Here is an 8,349-nt window from a genome sequence, read left to right on the forward strand (position 1 = left end):
CATTAAACTAAAGAGCTTCTGCACAGCAAAAGAAACTACCATCAGAGTGAACAGAATGGGAGAAAATTTTTGCAATCTATCCATCTGACAAGGGGCTAATATCCAGAATCTACAAAGAACTTAAACAAATTTACAAGAGAAAAACAACCCATCAAAAAGTGGGCAAAGGATATGAATGGGCACTTCTCAAAAGAATACATTTATGGGCCAGGCACGGTGGCTAATGCCTGTAATCCCAGCACTTTGGGAGGCTGAGGCGGGTGGATCATGAGGTCAGGAGTTCCACGTCGGTGTGGCCAATATGATGAAACCTCATCTCTACTAAAAATACCAAAATTAGCTGGGCATGTTGGTGTATGCCTGTAGTCCCAGCTTCTTGGGAGGCTGAGGCAGGAGAATTGCTTGAACTCAGGAGGCAGAGGTTGCAGTGAGCCAAGATTGTGCCACTGCACTCCAGCCTGTGTGACAGAGCAAGATTTGGTCTTCAAAAAAAAAAAAAAAAAAACATTTATGCAGCCAACAAACATATGAAAAAGAGGTCATCATCACTGGTCATTAGAAAAATGCAAATCAAAACCACAATGAGATACCATCTCATGCCAGTTAGAATGGTGATCATTAAAAAGTCAGGAAACAACAGATGCTGGAGAGGATGTGGAGAAATAGGAATGCTTTTACACTGTTGGTGGGAGTGTAAATTAGTTCAACCATTGCGGAAGTCAGTGTGGTGATTCCTCAGAGATCTAGAATTAGAAATACCATTTGACCCAGCAATCCTATTACTGGGTATATAGCCAAAGGATTATAAATCATTCTACTATAAAGACACATGCACACGTATGTTTACTGCGGCACTATTCACAATAGCAAAGACTTGGAACCAACCCAAATGCCCATTAATGATAGACTGGATAAAGAAAATATGGCACATATACACCATGGAATACTATGCAGCCATAAAAAAGGATGAGTTCATGTCCTTTGCAGGGACATGGATGAAGCTGGAAACCATCATTCTCAGCAAACTAAAACAAGAATAGAAAACCAAACACTGCATGTTCTCACTCATAAGTGGGAGTTGAACAATGAGAACACATGGACACAGGGAGGGGAACATCACACACTGGGGCCTGTTGGGGGGTGAGGGGCTAGGGGAAGGATAGCATTAAGAGACATACCTAATGTAGATGACGAGTTGATGGGTGCAGCAAACCACCATACACATGTATACCGATGTAACAAATCTGTATGTTCTGCACATGTACCCCAGAACTTAAAGTATAATAATAATAATAATAAAGAATCCAGTCGTTATTTTAAAGAATTAGTGTCATGGGTATGTAAAATGTTGGGGAAATTGTATTTTACTGGCTTTTTAATGTGTAAAAGGAACCTATTATTCCTAGCTTGCACATGTTTCTCCTAAAGTTATAACTCATTGTAAGGAAAGAAATTTTGTCATTGTACCTTATCTTGTTCATATATATTTTAGAGACAGGATCTTGCTCTGTTACCCAAGCTAGAGTCCAGTGGTATGATCATAGTTCACTGCAGCCTTGAATTCCTGGGCTCAAGGATCCTCTCACCTCAGCCACCCCAGTCCCTAGGACTACAGGCATGTGCCACCATGCCCAGATAATATTTTCTATTTGTTTATGGAGACAGGGTCTTCCTGTGTTGCCCAGGCTGGTCTTAAACTCCTGGCTGTAAGCAATCCTCCCATTCCAGCCTCCCAAAATGTTGGGATTACAGGCATGAGCCACAGTGTCAGGCCCAGATACTAAATTATCATTGAAACATACCTCTAGTCTATTATTGACAGTTTTCAAATAAAAGGAACTATTCAAAACTTTTAAATTTTCTTTGTCCTTTTGCTCCTTTATACTATAAGAAGAATGCACTAGCATAAAGCTACTGTTAGAGCATCCAAGGCTCAAGCTGATCTTTAGTGTTATATCTCACTATGCTTTCTCAGTATTTTAAGTGTTTGAACCATACATCTTGGAAATGTATTTTAATTATAAAATAGATGGCCACAAAACAGAAAAGTTTATTTACAAACTGAAATTAAACTTCAAAACATAGAGCCTCTTTAGTGATTTAAACTTGTGTCATGCCCAATTGTCTTTTATGTGAATCAATGTTTCCTATTTTTAGCTTGAAAAATGCTCCTTCCACCCAAGAAAGACACCAATAATGATATTTTAATTTTAGAGAAATTGGTCAACTTCTTCAAAGAACACAATAAAAGTAGAACTTGTTTCACAGTAGTCACTTTCTTTTTTTAAAAAAAAAGAATTCCATCAGCTTTAAATCCTCTGATTGCTTTTGAAAATGTTCCTACAAATATGTACCTCTAAATATTTCATTTAATGGTTTCTTTGAATAAAATTTATCATATGTATAAGCAACAAACATTATCTATGTAGTATTTAATCGTATTAGTCATGGAGTATTTGCTAAGTATATTATTGATTAAATGTTAACTATACCTCATACTAAGAACAGTGTTTTGCTTCTGTGAGCTTCAGAAAACATTCTCTAGCAAAATTATCAGCAAAAGATTAGTTTAAAATGGGGTGGTACAATATTCCCTCAATTAAAAAGCTGAAAGTCAGACTAGGAGCAAGGAAATATGATTTTTTCTGTAGTTTTGGCTCCTCACTTGTTGTGTGACCATAGATGAGACGGTAAAACACTTTAAACCTCACTTTCATCATAAAGATAACAGAATTATCTCCAAAATTGCTTTCAGCTCTTAAACCCCGTGATTCTGATGAAGGGCTAAGAGAAATTCAGGGAACACCAGAAACGTATCTTAGTACTTTTGCCTAGATTCTTCCCCTCTCAGGAATGTTACCAGATCAATCATCACACATATCAGCTGTGTCTTAATGACATTTAAAAATGGTCATCACAGCTTTAAAAAAATATCTGGCTTTAAAAATATATCTGAAACAGATATTCCCACTTACAGCTATTGTTTTCTCTCTCCTCTCATTCATAATCCCCCTTCTTGAGTTATGTATACACCCTGCCTCACCTGCCATTCTCTCTTCAACCCAATCTAATCTGGCCTTTGCCACTTAAACTCTCCTAGTTATAATCACTAAAGCCTTCCTATTGCTAAAGCGAAACTGCATTCTTCACTCCCAAATTAAAACATTTCTCTTTCTCAACCTCCTTTGCTAGCATCTTCTCCTACCATTTTAAATGTTGGGGTCTTCAGAGCTCTGTCTAATGTCCTGTATTTACTCAGTATGCACTCCTTGGTTGGTATCAGCAATTCACATAGCTTTCGTCTACATGCTGTACATGCTTGTGACCCACAAATTTATATTTGCATCTAAACCTCTCTTCTGAGGTCACAACTTATATTTATAACTGCTTACCTCAAGGATGCAGGCTGATAAAGTCTCCATTATTTTGTTGATGTGCCATCTGTGATATGTGGCTCCCCAGTTACGATGGCTGGGGAAGAGTGGCTGGATTGTACAGCAGCTTCTCACCATCTCTGGCCGGAAGTAACGTTCTTCCCTTTCTCCCACATTTCATTGGTCAGAGCGAGTCACAGGGCTCTGCGTAACTCCAACAGTGCTGGGAAGTATAGTTTCTCAGACACCCAGAAAGGAACTAGATAGTATTGGTGAGCACAAGTAGTATCTATCAAAAAAAGAATTGTATTTGACTTCTTTTTCTCCCTTTTCCCATAACCATCACTTCCTAAATGTTTCTTTAGTATGTCTAATTTTCTCTATCTCTACCTGTGGCAGATGAGAGATGCACTGCCCAGATCAGCCTTCAAGAAAGGGCTTTTTGCCTCAGCTGCTGAAAATGCTTTCAGCAGACAGCCTGCAGCTGTCTGCTTTTTGAGGGTCTGTCTCAGCTGCATGGCCTCGGCTTGGGCACTATCTAGCCCAAGTGCACACGCTTCTTGAGATGGCCTACACCCCATGATTTATTTGTAGCAGAGTATGACTGGTGCTTTCCAACTCTCCTCTCTCTGTGAAATCTTGTTTTCTTTCTTCGGGGAAGGGATTAGGGTGAGGAGAAATGAACAAAATATCAACATTTTAAATACAGATAAGATCAAGCCCCTTCTTTGCACATGTGTTAATGTTTAATGCACAGCCTGCATAACAAATTCTATTTAAGTATCTGTTTTTGGAAAAAACAACCTATGCAAGTTGATAATGAGAAGGGTCTGAGAAAGTCGCTGATAAGATAGGGTTTAGGAGCAAGATCACTTTCAGCATGCTGCAATGGGGACCCTCTCTCTGGTAAGTGGAACATAGACATCTCTGGGCATAAGGTGGGTGGATGCTCTGTTATTAAAACTCTCTAGATTAGTGAGTCATGAAGGTGTGCCATTGGGGGTGGGGAGGGTACACGCTAGCTGGTGTGAAGTACCAGACCTTTGAGAAGCACTGGGGAAATAGTTACCATAATGATAACAAGAACAGATGGCGATTGCTAAGCTCATTACAACCCAAGAAAAAAATAAGGAAAAACTATGAGCAATTGAACACCAAACATGAAATCCAATGCACCTTTATGATAGCTTACGAAAACACTCTTGTGCTGCAAGAAGGCAGAGGAAGCTGAGGATCAGGAGTGAATGGTGTAGTAGAGCTCCAGATAAGGTTAAATGCCCCATTGAGGCAGGTCAGTTATGACAATATCAAGGCATGGCTGGGAAAAATGGGACCCTGACACTTGAGAAGAGAACACCTGGTTGTGAATGTCCCTAGAAATTTTGAACCCCAAACTCTTCTGAATTCAAAAAATGCAGAAGTGGGCCACCCCTTCTTCATAAGGGCTGTCCACCCACCTTACTTGAAGGTAATGAACAGCCCTCTCCCTCACAAAATAACATGTGCCTCCTGATATGGCCACTAGGCAGTAACACTAGGGTTAACTCATCACATAACCCAGCCAAAAAATGTGCTAGTTCTAATAGGGCTTAGTACCTTAAAGAAGCTGCAAGACCTAGCCATTGTGTATTGGCAGATACTGGAGGGGAACCTGTAGGTTTGATTCCTGAAAGTACTTAATCAAGCAGCCCCAAAAATAAAATTAGGCAAGTGAGAGTTTATTGATATGGGAGCATTCTTGTGAAATAGGATTTAATGGTTTGGTAAGGACTCCAGGTGATGGTACATACAAGATGGCTTCTGGAAGCATAGAAAAAGCAATGACCAATGCTATGTGAAGTTGCAATGTAGACAATATTTGCAGACAGTAGATAAAAGGATTTAAAAACCCATGGAAGTGGGCATGCTGGAGTAAATATACTTTGTAAAGCCAGGAGCCCCACCTGATGGTAATGTTCTATGGGAAGGCCTATAAAAGACACCAATTACCAAGGTCATAAACAATGTGCTGGTGTGGGGCACTGACATCAGTAAAAGTTCAGTGGTGGCTCTCTTCTATAACCCAGGGTTGATGGTAGGAGAGGCTCTTACTATTAAGTTCACTGATAGCAGTGGGTTGAACACCTAATAAAGGCCAGGTGGTACCATTTAACTGCCAAAATCTAAGTGAATGCAATTACTGTAATAAGTGGCAGGGTCAGAGTAGCAGCCAGGAGGCCTGACCCACAGAGATGGAAATAGTTTATTAAACCAATTGTCACTAGGGGCAAAACAGATGGGACTACAACAAAGGTACTCTAGCTTGCGCTGTCGGAAGAAATCAAGGATGAATGACCAGGAGACCAAGGGCAACTGCACTGGTTAAGAGTCATAATCTAGTGCCAAGTTGCTGGACATGAGGTAGCTTTCAGACCCAGAACCCACTGACTGAGGAGGCCAAGACTCCAGCAGGAAGGAAATGGAAATACATTAGCAATATACTTAAAAATGCATTTCCCACTCCTTCCACAAAAGTAATTTACTTGGATAATTTTTTGAATAATTGGCCATCCAGATTTGCCCAGAACTGAGGGGTGCCTTGGAACATGAGACTCTTGTCTTAAAATTAGAACTCTCCCAAGCAAACTGATTTGAGTTAGTCACCTTAGTGCCATACATTAAAAGGGGGACAGCCAAACATTTAAGGTTTGTTGGACACAGCCAGAAATGACAGTCATACTCAAGACTTGAAGCATCATTATGCCCCCTCTAGAGTGGGGCCATATAGAGAGAGACCAGGTAGTAAATGGAATCCTGGGAAACATCTGGCTTTTTTTGGGCCCACTGTTTCTTCAGATCTCTTAAGTGGTCATTTCCCTAGTCCCTGAAAGTATAATTGAGAATAACATACTAAATGCTACAAGCCTCACATTGGGTTCTTGGCCTGTGGCATAAAGGCAATCATAGAAGAGGGGGAAAGTGTAACTTTAAAATTGTTACACAAATTCAGCAAATATAATAAATCAAAACCAATATCACATCCCTAAGTGGATGGTGAAAATTAGTGCCATCCTCTTAAGAATCTAGAAGATGCAGAGTTGTTGGTCCCTATTAAATCTCCATCAAATTCACCAGCATGGCCCTTGCAAAAACTGGAAGGATTCTGAAAGATGAGAGCAGAATACTGCAAATTCAATGAAATAGTAATCCCAATTGCAGCAGCCATGCCAGATATGGTATTTTTGCTACAGGAGATCATTACATTCTCAGGTACATGATGTAAGTCCCTTAATTTGGTGAATGCATTCTACTCTGCTAAGGTCAGAAAGGGCTCTTGTTCACACAGAATAGGCAATATTATATATTTGCAGTTTTGACCTAGGATTATGTCAACTCTTCTGTCCTCTAAACTATTTGAACATCTTGCAGAACAGTACATTGATTTACTGCATCAATGCTGTTACGTTAATTGGGCCAGACGGGCAAGAAGTTGTTATCACAATCCTCGTTAAGACACAAGTGCTCTACAGAATGGAAGGTAAACCCTACAAAGATTCAGGGGCCTTCACATTATTAAAATTATAGGGTTCCTATGAACAGGGACATGCCAGGATATTCATTTCAAATTAAAGACAACTGATCACATCTTGTACTTCTCACCACAAAAAAAGAAGCTCAACATCTTTGAGTTATATGGGTGTCATATATCACTATCCTACATGTGGGATTATTGTTGTGGCCCATATGCTGGATAATACCAATGGCTGTCAGATTTGGGGGGACCCAGAACAGGAAAAAACTCGGCTGCAAGTCTAGACAGTGGTATAAGCAGTTCTGCTGCTTGGGCGATGCATCCTGGTAGACTCTATGGTATTAGAGGTATTGGTGGTAGGTAAAGATGACTTTCGGAGCTTCTGGAAAACCCAATATGGGGAATCACACGTATGTACCTGAAGTTTTGGAACAAGGCCATGCAATATGCCTTTGAAAAACAACTCATGGCATGCCCTGGTGGAGATGGGACACCTGACCATGGGATACCAATTGATTATTTATCCACAAATGCCCATCAGCAGCTGGGGTCTGTCAGATCAATTGCATCACAGAGCTGGCAGCAATCCATTATAATACAGAATTGGTAAGTCCAGATGTGAGCACGAACAATATCAGAAGTTAAGATGCTTGAGCAGAGAGCCCAGACTCCCATGTTATCCACCAGTGTTGGACACTGCCCCTTCTTTGGCTCATATCTACAATAAGCTTACACAGAAGGAAAAGACTTGGGCTTGGTTTCTGGATGGGTCATCTGGGTATGTGGGTACAATCTGAAAATGGATGGCAACTGCCATTGGTTAGAGCTAGTCCCAAAATCTGCCTAACTCCAATGATGCTGGAAAGTGTAGTTTCTCAAATGCCTGGAAAGGAGCCAGACACTATTGGTGAGCACAAGTAATATCTAGCACAAAAAGCATTTTTAGACTTGTTTTTCTTCTTTTCCTTACTGATCACCTTTCTAAATGTTTCTTTGTCTAATTTTCTCTATCTCTCCTTATGGTAGATGGGAGATGCATTGCCCAGACTGACCTTAAAACACAGTGGTGAGAAAATTTTTTTCCCATGGACAGAGCTTTTGGCAGTGCCTTCTCCCATATGTTCATCCACATGCCTTTACGCTAGACTTAGTTGCGTACAATCTTTCAATTTCTCCTCTTCTAGGCCCTGACCAGCCGGTCATATTATTCACCACTACCCAGAAGTATGTTTTATGCTGATCTCAGTCCATTTCCTTTTCCTCACAAATAAGGTAAACTTTATTCTTAGAAATCAGACAGGTTTTTTGCAATTTATTTTGTCTATTTAAAAAACTGAAAAGTTGTTTAACTTCTTGTTGAGTCACCTAATTTATATCCCCAACTCTGAGCAAACCTTGCTTATGTGGTCAAGGAATCATTACTGTATTAGTTAATTTCTACTCTCCTTTTATAATCATGAATAT

This window comes from Pongo pygmaeus, chromosome 11, assembly GCF_028885625.2.
Source record: "Pongo pygmaeus isolate AG05252 chromosome 11, NHGRI_mPonPyg2-v2.0_pri, whole genome shotgun sequence".
NCBI classification, from domain to species: Eukaryota; Metazoa; Chordata; class Mammalia; order Primates; family Hominidae; genus Pongo; species Pongo pygmaeus.